The following is a 14,446-nucleotide window of genomic DNA, read 5'->3' as shown; positions in this document are numbered from 1 at the left end:
GCTGGCGATGAACAGGAAGCTGAAAGTGTGGGAATTCATGGGGGACCCCAGATGTAACATGGAGAGTGTGGGGAGCACCCTGCACATCTGGTCTGGAGCAGCAGCCCATGTGGTCCCCCTAGTCCTGCGGAGAGTCTCTATCCTGAGGTCTCCGAGAATGTCCTGGCTCCCAAGTCATCTCCTAGGAGAATGAGCTATGGTCAGGAGGGTGCAGCCGACATCCTTGGTCACTTCAAGTGACATTCTTGGGCTGTGGATTTTTTCATTTATTCACTCATTCCACCTGGGTGCTGCCTGCCCCTGGCACTTGGGAGCCCGAATCTTTGTAGAGGCCTCAGCAAATCAAGGATGGGATGGTGGCCCAGGCCCAGTTATGGGCTGAACGGGTCCCCCTAAATTCATTTGTTGATGTTCTGATGCCCAGTAAATACCTCAGAATGTGACCTTATTTGGAGATGGAATTTTTGTAGCTGTAGTCAAGACGAGGTCATCCTGGAGCCGGGTGGCCCCTCTTCCATATGACTGCTGCCCTTACAACAAAGGGCAGACCTGGACACAGATGGACACAGGGAGGAGCCTTGGGAGGATGAAGGCAGAGACCTGGAGAAGCCTCTTCAAGCTGGGAAACGCGAAAGGTTGCAGCAATACCAGGAGCTGCGAAGGTGTGGGACGGAAAGCAGCTCGTCCCCGGCTCTGTGTGCTCTTCAACACAGCCAGAGAGCCACCTCCCTGGAGTCCCCAGGCCAAGAGCAGCCGTGGCTCGGCACCAGCCATGGCCTCTGAGCATCCTGGGCCCTGAGCGGACTCTGTGGAGGCAGGGCCGTCACTAGTGCCCTGTCTCCAGGGATGTCCAGGAAGTCGGCACCATGTGATCACTGAAAAGCTGCTGAGATCACGGTGACTTCTGGAGAAGGTGGACAATGGAGGCACTGGAGGGCTAAGTGGCCGCCAGGGCAGGGAGGGCAGCGCGTGGGGGATTCAGGGGCTGACACCACGTGCATTGGACTATAGGTGGCTCCAGGTCATCATCCAAAGCCTCAGAATGGACAGCACCGAGAGTGAACCCTAATGCTGAGGCAGACGCTGGGTGACAATGACGTGTCAGCCCAGGCCATCAACTGTCACAGAGTGCCCTCTGGGGTTGGTGGTGGGCCGCTGTGTGTGAGTATTCAGGACAAATTCAGCAATCTGTACCTCCTGCTCCATCCTGTGTGAACCTAAAACTGCTCTTGGCAATAGTGTATTACAAAAAAGCATCCACACAGGAGGACAGGCAGGTGGCAGCAAGCTGAGCCTCCTGGTCACTTTGGACTTGAGCCTGAACCTACCACCAGCTCCCCAAGGGGGGGAGGGTGGGCCCCTTGGGCTTTCCTCAGGAAGTGGGGGGTGGGCTGGGTCCCCTAGGTGTGACCCTTCCACAGAGAGGACAAGCTCTCTGGAGCAAAAGGCCCGGGAGTCCTGATTTCTCGGCATTTTGGCCTTTCGCCCCCGGGGCGGCTGGCACCACAGTCTGCAGCCACATGGAGCTTGCTCTGGATTGAGAAGAGGACCCTCCCTTCAGCTGCCCTTGTCTCTCTCAGCCCTGGAGGCAGAGGCACTGCCAGCCCTGTCCTGCCAACCCCGTAGATGGACGCCATGTTTGAGGGCAGCATCCGATGCTCACCCAGGCATCCTCGCTGGGCCTGGGGCTGGCTGTGGGCCCTGCTGGTTACCCTCATGCTGTCCTGTGTCAGGGTCACAAGGACTCAGCCCGCTGCAGCAGGTGAGGCTCAGGGAGGCTGAGATCAGTGTGCCTGGTCTCACAGAGGACAGGGATGAGTGGACTCCACTCCCAAGGGCACAGAGCCCCCGGGCTCTATGGGGCAGGGCAGCTTATGGTTACTCTGTTTCGTTAGTCCAGGGAAATGTTTTGTGATCTCTGTTTCCACCACTGAGAAGGCGAATGCAGGATGAGAGGCCTGGGGGAGGGGATGCACCTGCCTTTGGAAGGCTCCAGATGTTTCCTAGTGGCTACAGACAGCTGCACGTGGCTCCAAGCAGTTCCAGTGGCTCCAGACAACTCTAGATAGCTCCAGACAGCTTTTAGATGGCTCCAGGTAGCGGTGGGCTGTCAACACACAGGGGCTGTGACCCTTCCAGGGAGACCAGTAAGCAAGGTAGGAGCAAGCATTTGTCAAGCTGCATGCTTGACCCTGACTTGTTGCTGAACCAAGAGCTCCTGCCCAGTGGCTGTGACCATGTCCCTTCTCTGGGTTTCCAGCTCCTAACTAGGGGAAGGGTGACAGTGGTATGGTATGGACACTCAGGGCTTTGAGATCACAAACCTGAGAGACTGTCCCAGACCTTGTCCCTGTCAGCCTATGCAGTCCAACCCAGCAACCACGCACAGCTATGCAAATTAATTTCAATTATGTGGAATCCCAACCCACAGAAGCCACAGTGCACTGCTCAGCACCTGTGTGGAGCAGAGCAGAAAGGCCCAGCACAACATGCAGTCACTGCAGCAATTTCCTTGGGACCTCCAGCTGACAGACGCTCGGTCTCCAGGGGCAGCCCCCCCGCCTCCCCTGAGACTCCTTAGCGATGGCGACTCCGGCCCACCCTGACCTGAGGGATCAGACCTCTGGAGTGGCCTGGCTGTCTTCACAGCCCTGCCAGGTTGAGACACAGCTCCAGGTGAATTGCAAGAGCCCGAGGACAATTCAGCTGTGTTTCTGTGGCCAGACACTTGGCTTCATGCCTCTCATGGGGCGCTGGTGATGGGACAGAGACGGTTCATCACAGCAAAGCAAAGCCTAGCAAGAGAAGAGATGGCTGGCCTGGTCCCTGACCTGTTCTGAATGTGCTCAGGTGGGAGGCGAGTCCTGCAGGGAGAGCCCTTGGCATCTGAAGTGCAGCAGATGTGCCATCCACATTGTCCCCTGAGCAGCAGGGCATGTGCCTGGTAAACCTGGCTGGTGCCAGGAGGCGGGAACCATAAAGATAAGTGCCTGGCGCTTTGGCGGTGGTGGTGGCCACCAGCCAGCCCTGCATGCAACTGGCAATTTCTAGAGGAAACGGCTGCATTAGGGCACAGGGTGGCTCCATTCTTCTCTTGGCCACCTAGGCCACTGGATTTGGGGGATAGCTTTGCTCACTATCATGCAGAACCTGGGGCTGGGTGGGGAAGCATTGGGCTGAAACCTGTCTCTGAGGCTTCGGATGCCGATTCTGCAGTATTCTTGGCACAGTGACATGGCCTCGGTGATGGGTGGGACACTGGCTCCAACTCCTGTATGTAAATACTCCCACCACATTCTCAGCCAGCAGGAGCCAGCTCCAGCATGCAGGCTGGGTGCTGAGTCCACTTTGTAACTGGCACTGAGTAGAAAGGAGACATGGGTTTGTGCTGCAAGTTCTAAAAACGGTTCTTTGCCATTGCATTGGAATTCTGTTCACAGCCATCTGCCACAGAGGAGGGATGCAAGCCTCTCACTCCCTGCCCTCCATCCACACCCTCTCCTCCTCCCCAGCAGCACTCAGGGATTCCTATCTTAGGGTTTCTTTTTAAGGAAATTTTGTGCATATTCTCTGGATGCTCACCCTAGGAAAGAAGCCCCTCTCCAAGGACTAGTGTCTCTAGATTCACAAGCACATCCCAGGGATCCAGTGCTCAATAAATATTTGTGAATGAGTAGAGGAATAATTACTAGTTCCTTAAAAAGTAATAAAGGGGCATATGCCCTGGGAGACGAGGTTTATTTGCTGTCTGCTGGTGTGCAGATGTCACTGTGGATGATGCGGGGCTGGAGTGAATAGAGACAGCAGAGCAGCAAAAGATCCCAGTGTCCAGGTGTCCAGGACCCCATGGAGCTCTGGCATTGCTTGCAGCTCAGTTGTGATGGACCTGCCCATGTAGGGGATACAGATGGCCTTAGAGATGGCTGCTGTGCAGGGTAGGTCCTGTCCCTCATGCCCATTTCCACTTTTCTAAATTGTTGTGTTTGCTTTCATCCTGACAGATTAAACTTCCAGACTCGGCAGGGGAATATCCTCTAATGAGAGGTGCTGGGGGACCATGTGTCCTGGAGAGTGCTGGATTCCCATTCCCACACCTGTCCACATGCCCCTGCCTCTCAGTCTCTCAAGAATTCTAGGAGAGGGGCTGGGGATGTGGCTCAAGCGGCAGCGTGCTCGCCTGCCATGTGTGCGGCCCGGGTTCGATCCTCAGCACCACATACAAACAAAGATGTTGTGTCCACCAAGAACTAAAAGAGAAATATTTTAAAAAATTCTCTCTCAAAAAAAAAATGTTAAAAAAAAGAATTCTAGGAGAGACAGACCAAAGGCAGCCTGGGAGGCGGACGGCTCCCCCTGCAGAGTGCCTGGAGTCCCCCCTACTCCTGAGCTCTGGGCCACGCCCTTGGTGGTCAGGAGCTCTCTGCATCTCCGCCCTCCAGGGCCTTCCTGCCAGCGACGTGCACAGGGCTTTGGGACTGTAATGCTGTGGCTCTAAGTATGCAAGGAAATGGCTTCCCCCTGTAGTTTCTGGACTTTTTCCAGCTTTTGGTGGGCCATACCTACAAGTCTGAGCTTTCCCAAATCCCTTTGGCTGCCTGGAGACCCCTGGTGGAAAATGGGAGGAAGGGCAGGAGGTACTGGCTGAGCTGGAACTGACCAGGCTTGAGTAATTCAGTCAGACAGGGCTCCCTGGGAGTGGACAGCCGAGCAGGGCCACCACCCAGCACCACAGGGCCTGCCTGGTGGAGGGAGGTGGCACTCACAAGCATATTTTCTTGCTTCACCTGGTCCCCTCAAAAGTCCTGTGTTGAAGCCCTAACCCCCAGCACCTCAGAAAGTGGCCTCATGGGAAACAGGATCCTGTGGTGACATTAAGGTGAGGCTGGGTTAGAGCAGACTGGCCCCCTAGCCAACACCACAGTGTCCTTCTCAAAAGAGATTTGGACACCCACAGCAAGGGGACACCACACAAGGACAGAGTTGCGCTGCCCAGAAGGCGCCTCAGAAGCTGGAGGGAGGCGTGGGGCAGGGCCTGCCCACACCCACAGAGGCAGTGCGACCTCACACCCTTGATTTTGAACTTCAGCCTCCAAGACTGTGAGAAGAGTCTTAGTCTGAACTAAGTATTTGGGGTACCTTGGAACACAATTGCAGGAGACCTGATAGACCTGCATTTGGGCACACACTATACTAAGAGACCTAACCTGTTCCCCCACACACTTCTCTTTGGGAAGAGTTGGCATCAGTGTCTCCCTGTATGCAAAAATCTGAAGGCACAATAATTTAACAAAGCGGTACAAGAGGTACCAGGGGCTTTTCTACTTAGAACACGGGTCTGAGAGCATGGCACCAAAGCACCACTCTGACCCTGTGAGGACACAGGACATGCTGGGGACAATCTACTGCAAGGCAATTTGTGATTTTCTATTCAGGAGATTGATAGAATCTTAATATGATTTCCTGATATTGTAGAGATAAAATAAGTCAATGGGTGCACTTTTGAGGGCCACTTTTCCTAACAAAGGGAGAGCAGAGGTGTTTTACAAGGAACCTTGTTTTCTCTTCATCCTTCCTGAAAGGCAGACACCTGGGAGGTGGCTGCAGGGAGCAGAGTGGGTGGGGTGCAGGACACGAACAGGACAGAAGGGCCCAGGGACACCTAAACAGCAGGGACCTCCTTTTGTCCCCCGGCAGAGGGAAGGGCTTTCCAAGAGATTTTCCTTTTAAGAGAACATCATCCATGTCGACACCTGTTCTTGCTCCACTTCTGATTTATCCAGCAGTATCTCTGTCACACAGGCAGCCGCCTGGTGGCTCTTGACAAGGCCCAGCAGGTGGGCTCCCAACTGCCTTGAAGCCCAAAGCACGCAGGGGGACCCTGGAGTCACTTGGTCCTATTCAAAGGCAGGCCTCTGATTCACCTCCTTTCCTCAGGTCTCACTGCTCTTTCGTTCTCACCCTCCCGACCTTTGCCCCCTCCTTGGACGCTGTCCCCTCCTTGCTCACCTCTGCCCCACCTCTGACTCCTCCTCTGCACTTTGGCAGACCTGGCCGCTGGCCTCCTTGGCTCCTCGTCCTGTCTTTAAGTCGAGGCCAGGAGATAACTGAGACAGACCTGCCCTGAGAGTGCCTCTGTCCACGCAGGGCAGGGCTTGGCAGAGGAGAAAGAAGGGCAAGCACCCTCAGGGAGGGCGTGTGGCCTCTGAGAGGAGACAGACAGCTCCCTTCTCTGCGCCCCAGCTTTTATGGGGGAGGATGGAGAATGGTGAGAGGGTCCTGCCCAAGGTCACCTCTCAGTTCTTGACTGACAGACTACACTAGCTACCAACCTGAAGGCAGCTCTTAGCCATCTGGGACTGTCCCACGGGTGCTCATCAGAGCGGGTTTCACAGAGCAGACGTAGCTTTGCCCTCCCCTGTATTATCTACCTCCTTACTGTTGTAAGAGGAATGGTTTATAGGGCTGAGATCAGGCAGGGGTCCCAGGATAGCTATTTCATGAGACCCCGAGCGCCACCAACACAGGGCTGCTGATTAACTGATTTGCTCTATACTAAGTATTTTCTTAAACTCCCAACCCATTGAACACATCTAATTGCTACCTAATATGTGGGCTCCAGGACTTTGTATTTGTGCCGAGTTTCCAGAAGCTTCCATCTGGGGATAGAAACTTGGAGAACAGTGTTTAGCACACTGGGGGGGCTGGTAAACACAAGTGTTCTTTGGTCATGGTGTGTGTGTGGGGGGAATGGGAAGGGAATCCCCTGTTCCTGAGCCTCATTCCCCCTATCTCTGTGGGAAACGGAGTTGCCCCTGTCCCCCATGCACCCTGGCTCCTGGAATCCCTGTGGATCTGCGTGGACCCCCAGTCTGCACTGACAGGTGCTCCTGAAGACGCCCAGAAGACAGATGGCTCGCCAGGCACAAGCCACACACCTGGACGCCCCAGCTCCTTCCTAAGTGCACCTCCCTAAGCCGCGGTGGGCAGGGGCTTCTCTTCCCCCCATGCCCTCACCCCCATTCCTCAGCCTTCACACATTCACCCCTTGGAATTCCAGCTCCCTCTTCCCTGGAAGGCAGAAGCTCCAAGCTGAGTGGAGGCCTGGACTGCACCCCAAGGACATGGCTCCAGCCGGCCTCTGAGCAATCCCATGAGATGACCACTGCTGGCCCTTCTGTGTTTCCGGTTCCCACAGCGTGAGAAACTGTCCTTGGCCTGAGGACCAGTTCTGAACAAGGAGGTGCTTTGAGGTCTGGCGGCAGGTGGGGCTGGCGGAGCGCCACCTGGGGCAGGAGGCTGACTGTGGGTGATCTGGGGCCACCATGACCATGTGGCTTTCCCCTTAGTGGGGAGCCCCAGGGGTGGGGTGCTGGGCAGAGGGGCTGCTGCCCCGGCAGGGAGGCGCAGATCGAGGCTCCCTTGGGAAGCGCTGGACAGGAAGGCACCTGCGGGAAGTAGCTGCAGACAGGCGCCGCCTACAGCAGGAGGGACACAAGCCCCAGGGGCCAGCAGTCGGCGGGCACCGTGCAGGTGAACGCTGCAGGCGGTCGATGGAGCTTGCTGCAGCCCCGTGCTCTGCCACGCCTTTCTTTAACCAGCCCAAGAGATTGTTTCGCTAGAAGGGCGTGTGACGAAGTGACATGCTACCCAGAACTCAGGGGCGAGCTGGTGTCGCCAAAAGCTGAGTGGTCATCCATCTCAGGACAGTGGGAGAACAAAACCCTTTGGCTGGGCCTATCTCTTTAGCTATTGTGAGGGAAAAGTGTCTTCTGACAACTGTGGGACAGATTCGTTCCCCACCACCACACACACACACACACACACACACACACACACACACACACGCTGTCTGCTCTCCCAGAGGTGGAGACTTCCAGGTTCCCAAAGCGTTGCACTGTGCAGAGCACTAGAGGATGACAGGAGAGGACCCTTGCCCGGCAGTTGCTTGGGAACCCCACAGGCCTTGCACCTGCATGGCACCTTGAGGGGACCATATAAGGAAAATGGCACTTGTGCGTGGGGCCTTGTGGAGAAGTTACTTGGAAAAAAATTCTCATGACCTCTTTTTAAGCAAACAGCAAAAGACCACCTTTGTGGGACACTCCCAACTTGCCTTTCTGCCCAGGGACATTCCCCTCCCCCCAGCTTGTCCTGCAAGTGCTGGTGGTGTTTATCCACTTGTATCCCATCAGTAGAGAAGAGGTGGAACTCAAGATCATGATTATTGATGGAAAATGTGCATCTGTGGTGGCATTAGTCTTGGTGAAGGTTCGAGCAGATCACAAGGAGAGTCGGAGGCCTCAAGCTGCAGCCATGGAAGCTGATCTTTCTGTTCCTGCCCCAGGAGCTGGAGCTGGTTGATATGTTGAATATGTGGTGAGAGGTGACATGGTGGCACCCTGTCTGTCCTGGTGTAAGGATAGTTTATTGGATGACCATAAGAGAATCAAGACACACTGAATCATGCTTTGAAGAGAACCCATGAGGAATTCAGTAAGGGGACTTCATGATGTCTCTGGTCCCTGCAACTGGCAAGTCCAGAAAGAGGTCAGATTCCAAAACAGACTGTCATCTGGACTGTTGTTAGGGGTGGCTGAGGGAAATGCATGTTGGCTTAAAGGAAGAAGGAAAATGCGGGGAAAAAGTGAATTCTTGGGACATGGCTGCAGGGCTGAGATCTGATCCTGAAAGAGAGCGTAGCCATCAGTAGCATGCCAAACCCAGCCCACACAGAGGTCAGCTGGGTGGGCATCACCAGAACTCCTTTACTCCTTTCCCCATCGTCTCCAGTACAGACTGCCACTCTGGGCCATCCATCCACCTTATTTTTGGCTCTGGATGCTTTCTGTTCAGCCTCCTTTCCAGGTCAGCTGGGTGAGCACACCCACTGCTCTGGGCCTGTGGACTGTGGTCGTAAACACCTGCATCACCCCTGAGCTTGACTGCCCTGCGGTCACCAGAAAGTCCTGAAGCGGCCCCCTCCCAAGAGGCCTTCAGAGTTTTTTCCTGGCTGTTTCTTTCAGGCAGCCCCATTGCCAGACAGGAGGTCGGAAAGAGTGTGGGTGTTATTTCCTCTTGCTGAAGACTTAGTATAGAAGGTAAACCCCGCAGTGTATCATTACAGATGCTCATAACAGCAGAGCCAGGGGTTTGGGAGATGCTGCTGGTTACACAGCACATCCTGTAATGATCTCATGGGGAACTGCCCTGAGTAGTCTTTCAGGCTGTGCATAGCAGGCGCTCATCACCTATCTCAAGTATACCTTGATGCAGGAGTTAAGGTGCTACCTTCTGCTTACAGGGCAAACAGAAGCTGTGTGGCAGGTAAAGCCAGCTGCAAAACTTGAGGCCAACACAGTTGGGGCTTTACACACTCAGACAAGTTCAGCCTCAGTGTTTGGCATTTTTTTTTTGTGTGTGTGTGTGTGTGTGTGTGTGTGTGTGTGTGAATGTTGGTAGGGATTCAGACTACGCAATGTCTGTGGTAGAAGAAGGAGCCTGAAGTAGAACAAGTCCTACAGTCTCTAGAACTGCGTCTTGCAGGCTTGGGAAAATCCAGAATTGGAAATTCAAAATGCTGTTTCTGCTGAACAGGCATCTATTTTGCCTCATAATAGAGTCCAAAAATATGTGATTATAAAGGAAAAAAAGATAGGTCTCTGGGTGTTATGAAATGGGTTACCTTTAATAGTTTTCAACAGATGCAAATTAAAGTTTGGATTTAAAATAAAAAGCAGAAGGATAGGAATGGAATCTATAACACAGCACTTGGGAGGGTTTACTGAGAGATTTTACAGAGGTGTAGGCAGGTGTGCAGAAGCAATAAGCACAGGGGCTGGAGACAGGGGGAGCAGTGTGCAGAACCCCAAAGGTAGCACTGCCCAGGGCCCCAACAGGGGGCCATCAGCAGAGGGTGGCCATCTCCTCCTGCTCCCTGGTTCCTTTCTCCTGTCAGTGCTAACCATTGCCCAACCCAGCCAACACACAGGGCCAGCAGGCATTGATACTGTCTTCCAGGGCTGATCCCAAGCACAGAGTGGGTGGGCTGCTGGAGCGCTTTGGGGGTCATGCACAGCCCCCAACAGCAACCCCCAGGCCAAGGCACCAGCCCCACGGTTCCCTCCTGGCCACAGGCATCCAGATCCTTCCATTCCAGTGAGACCTGTCAGAGAGCTGTGAGATCTGTCACCCTGGGAACCTGCTGTGGAAGAGAGAAGGAGCACAGGATGCTTGCTCCTCTTTCAAGCTTGGGTTCTGTAGTTTGGAAATTAAGACATCAGGGTGGGCAATCTGAAGAGTCTGGATGCCCAAAGGTATGCATGTCACACTGGGAAAATCCCCACCAAGAGGGACAACCCACCTCCCCTCCCAGGCCAGGGGAAATCAACAGTCCTACTTGGGACCCCATGGCTCCTGCGCCTCCTACCTTTCTAAGTGGCTATACTGGTGGGTGATGATGTGGGGCTCTTCCTCTTTGACCTCACATGGAAGCTTTCCTCTGGAGGTCTATCCAGAGGAGCACACCATTGATTGGGAGTGGTTTCTGCAATGTGCATACCACTTTATGGAGATGCAGAGTGTGGTGCAGGAGAGGACCCTCATGGAGCTGACCATGGTGGTAAAAGAAGGACCCTGCAGGCTTCTAGGAGATGAGAAGGGAAAGAGGAATGTGTCATGCATGGAGAAGGTCCTGGAAATGTATTATCTCCCTTTTCTTCTCAGAATAGAGGGCAGTGACCTAGCTCTCATGAGCCATTGGTGGTCCCAGGGGAGGGACCTCGGGGGGCTTTCTCCCCTCCCAGGGCAAGGTCCTCTCTTGAATCCATGGAAGGTGCACAGGCGGATTCAGAGAGACAGGATTCTCTTCATAACATACACACCTTTCTTGGTGAGTGTGAAGACATACTCTCAACTTTTGGTAACAGGAAGACAAAACTGCTGAGCTGGGTGCCTAGAACGCTTCAGAAAGTGGTAGACCAGATGGTCAGAACCAAAGGAATTAAAAAGAGTATCAAAATGGCAGAAGACGACCTGGACAACACAAAATGTCACACAAAAGCAGTGACAATCTAGTCTTCAATCCCACGGGAGTGGGAAGCTGTGGGGACAGAGAGTGGGAGAAGACAGAGAGGGGAGATGAGCAGCTGTAGGAGGGTCTCCCAGCACAGCAGAGCCGGGCAGGAACCTGGGCTCTCCCTCCTGTGGGCCACACAGAGTTCTTCAAACACGGTGGACAGAGCAGCACTGTGACAACCAGCTGTGACAACGGCTGAGGTGTCCAGGGCTCAGGGCCTGGGAGAAGGAGTGCCCCTGGGCTAGACCAAGTTCATGTGTGTGTTGGGGGGGTGCAGTGAGGAAGTGTGTGGGGGCCCATGGGACCAGCAGTCAGGGCCGTGTGCACCATGCTGAGCACAGTGCAGGGGAGCTCTCCCCAGGAGTGGGACACCCTGTGCCGTGTGAACAAGGGCCACCAGCTTGCCACAGGGGTTGGAAGAGTGTGCGGCTTGGAGGAAGGGGGCGGACTTCACAGAGCCCCCTGAAGGGCTTCCCTTAGTAGCTCCGCTCTCCCCTGTCCCTGGCGAGCCCAGCGCAGCCCAGGCTGTGCAGCCTGTGGAGGGCAAAGGAGGAGCAGAGGAACCGCCGCCTCACACCCAGGGCTGCATGGGCTGGAGGATGGCAGAGGGCCAGTGGAGGGTTTGGCCACTACTAAGGTTCCCCTGCAGAGACTGGACAGGCCAGATGTGTTTCCAGGAGGTCGGCAATCTCCTCAGAGGGCAGGACCCAGCCTGGGCCAGGGTGGAGCCACAGGCCCACACAAGGGAGCATCAAGACAGTAGAGTCACCCGTGACCACGGAGCACCTGCTGCAGGTTGCCAGGCTCAAGGTAGTCTCTGGGAAATGCAAGTGTGACCAGACCTTGCCCTGTCTCCACAGAGGTGACACCTCATGAAGGAGGTGGTCATATCCCCCACTCTCACCATTGTCCCTCGAGATACAACAGAATCTTGGCCTGAGTTGAGGCCGCTAGGGGCCCAGAAGACACCTGAGCCAGCGTTGAAAGGGCTTCGAGGGACAACTGCACAGCCAGGCAGACTTTGCATGGGTCTTGCCAGGAAGGGGACTTTCCAGGAGTCTGTGAGCACAGGGCAGCCCAGAAGGAGGACCTTCCTAAACAGATCTCAGGAGGCAGAAGCTTGTGTGGTGGGCAGTGGGTGCTGGGGAGGAGCAGAAGTTCCCCGCATGGGCAGGGAGGCGGTTCTCCAGGGCTGGGGGTTTGAAGTTCTTTTTGATGGAAAAGAGAGACCTGGCATTTATTTAGGAGGGAATACCTCCACAGCAACTTGGGTGGGAGGTGCTGGGGCTCCTGAGGGCAGGCGCTGCCTCTTGATCTTAGCAAAGGGGCAAAGGTGCAGAAGGATGCAGGTGTGGGGGCCAAGCCCTCCCTCCCAGCTAGGGGCCCGCTCCTTGGACCTCAGTCTTCTCCTGTGTGAAATAGGAGTGAGAATCTTCCCACTGGGAGTATGCTCCTGGGGTGAGTGACTGACCCCTACTCCTCTCTGAGGCTGCTGCCTGACATGCTAAGTCAGTACCCATGATCTGGGTCCAGGTGGCGGCCACTTCCCACTCTCTGGCAGGCCCTAAGGTCACTGTCATGGTGTGCTTATAAAAGTGATGAGGTTCCCGCAACAGAGACCGGGAGGGACCAGGGCAGTGGGGGAAGCTCAGGGCACAGACTGAAGGAGGCCTGCAGCACCCGCCAGAGGGGGGTTCCTTCAGTTTGGGCCTGGGCTCCATGTGGCCCTTCCTCTCACAGTCCTGGCTCAGCTGAGACTCAGCCCAGCTGTCAGTCGGGGGCTTTTATGAACTTTCTTAAAAACAGTCACTGGTTTGTAGGAGCACTGCTGCCCAGCTGCCCAGAGTGAGATCTGGGGATGTCCCAAGGCCTGCATGTTGGCACCTGTGTCCTGCAGAGACCTCTGTCATGTGCTGATGGCCAGAAGAAGTTGGGTCTCTCTTAAGTCTGAGTGGAGTTAAGCAGCTCCATGGGCTTGCAGGCTTCCTGGGAGGCCCTGGGAGAGGGAGAGCTTGGGGTCTACCACCTAACACCTAGCACGGGTGGACCCTGTGTGCCAAAGGACTTCAGCCCAGGCCGATGTGGGCTGCAGGGCTCCCCTGGTTTCCACAGACATTTGAGTTTCTGGGAACCCCGTAAGGAGCGGGGGAGGGTGGTGTGGAGGGGTGGAGGATGTTGATCCCTAATCACAGCAGACTTTGGGGGACTTGTGGTTTGGAACCCTCAGCTGAACTAAGGGGTGTGGAAGAGGGGTTCCTCAGTTCCCCGAGGGACACGTCATTCCCCTGCACCGGGAGCAGGAACCCCCGAAGGAGGGCCAAGCTTGCTGGGAGCCAGCCCAGGTTCTCCCATCCTTTTCCAACCTGGAGAAGTCAGGGGGCAGAGCTGCAGGGAGGCCTCCCAGCCTCCAGAGAGTAAAGGGGCAGGAGGAGATGCACTGGAGATGCCCAAGGGTCCCACTACCTGGAACACAGAAAGCTGGACTCCTTGCTGCAGTGGGGTGGCCCCAGGGAGTCTAGTCAAAGGACCATCCATGCTGCCATCAGTGCTTCAGGCAGCTCAGAGCATCAAGGGACAGACAGAGGTCAGTGGTGGGAACCCGAGGTTCAGGGACTAATTCTATGAAACGGATCCACTGTGCTGACCCCCACTGCGCTGACCCCCACGTGCTTTCTTTTCCAAGAAGCTATTTACCTGCAGCCCTGCCTGGCCTCAGTGGGCAGGATATGTCCCATTCCTCAGTAAACTACTCTTAACTGTAGGAGAAATTCAGGCCCCAAATAGTGTGGAAAAGAGGAACAAAAGTACCCCAAAGGAGGGGACTTTTGTGACCAGATTCTGAAACTCTGAGAGACAAAGGCAGTTCCTCCTAATCATAAAATCTGTAAGAAGGTACAGTTAAGAATCCAATTAGAACCTAGAGTTCCATGACAGTGGGGACCTTGGAGTCACCTTGCTGTCCTATGATTAGTCAAAATTCAAGAGGAGGACTGTGCAGGGCTTTTGGAACTCCCCTGGGACGCCCAAACTGAAGTGCAGGAGAGGACCCTTGTCTCTCTCCTCTCTGAAAGCACCCATTCTCTCTCTTGAGACTGTTCTCTTCTTTCCCCTTCAATACATTTGTCCTGTTATTCTAAGGGACACTTAGGAAATCTTTGGGACTTGATCGGTAAGAATCAGGGTTTTAAGAGGGGTCTTTGCAGCTGGCTGTATAGCAAGCCTCCAGCTTCTCCTAAAGATCAAGATGCCCATCAAGATCCCCACAAGTTTTTCTGAGACACAGCAGGGTGGCCTGGCTGGAGCATCTCCTTTCAGCAAGATCCAGGAGGAGGAGCTCTGCAGGGCAGCAGCCTGATCTGGGTAAGAATCGGT

The sequence above is a fragment of the Ictidomys tridecemlineatus genome, chromosome 3 (genome assembly GCF_052094955.1).
Source record: "Ictidomys tridecemlineatus isolate mIctTri1 chromosome 3, mIctTri1.hap1, whole genome shotgun sequence".
NCBI classification, from domain to species: domain Eukaryota; kingdom Metazoa; phylum Chordata; class Mammalia; order Rodentia; family Sciuridae; genus Ictidomys; species Ictidomys tridecemlineatus.
This window is presented reverse-complemented; position numbering follows the sequence as displayed.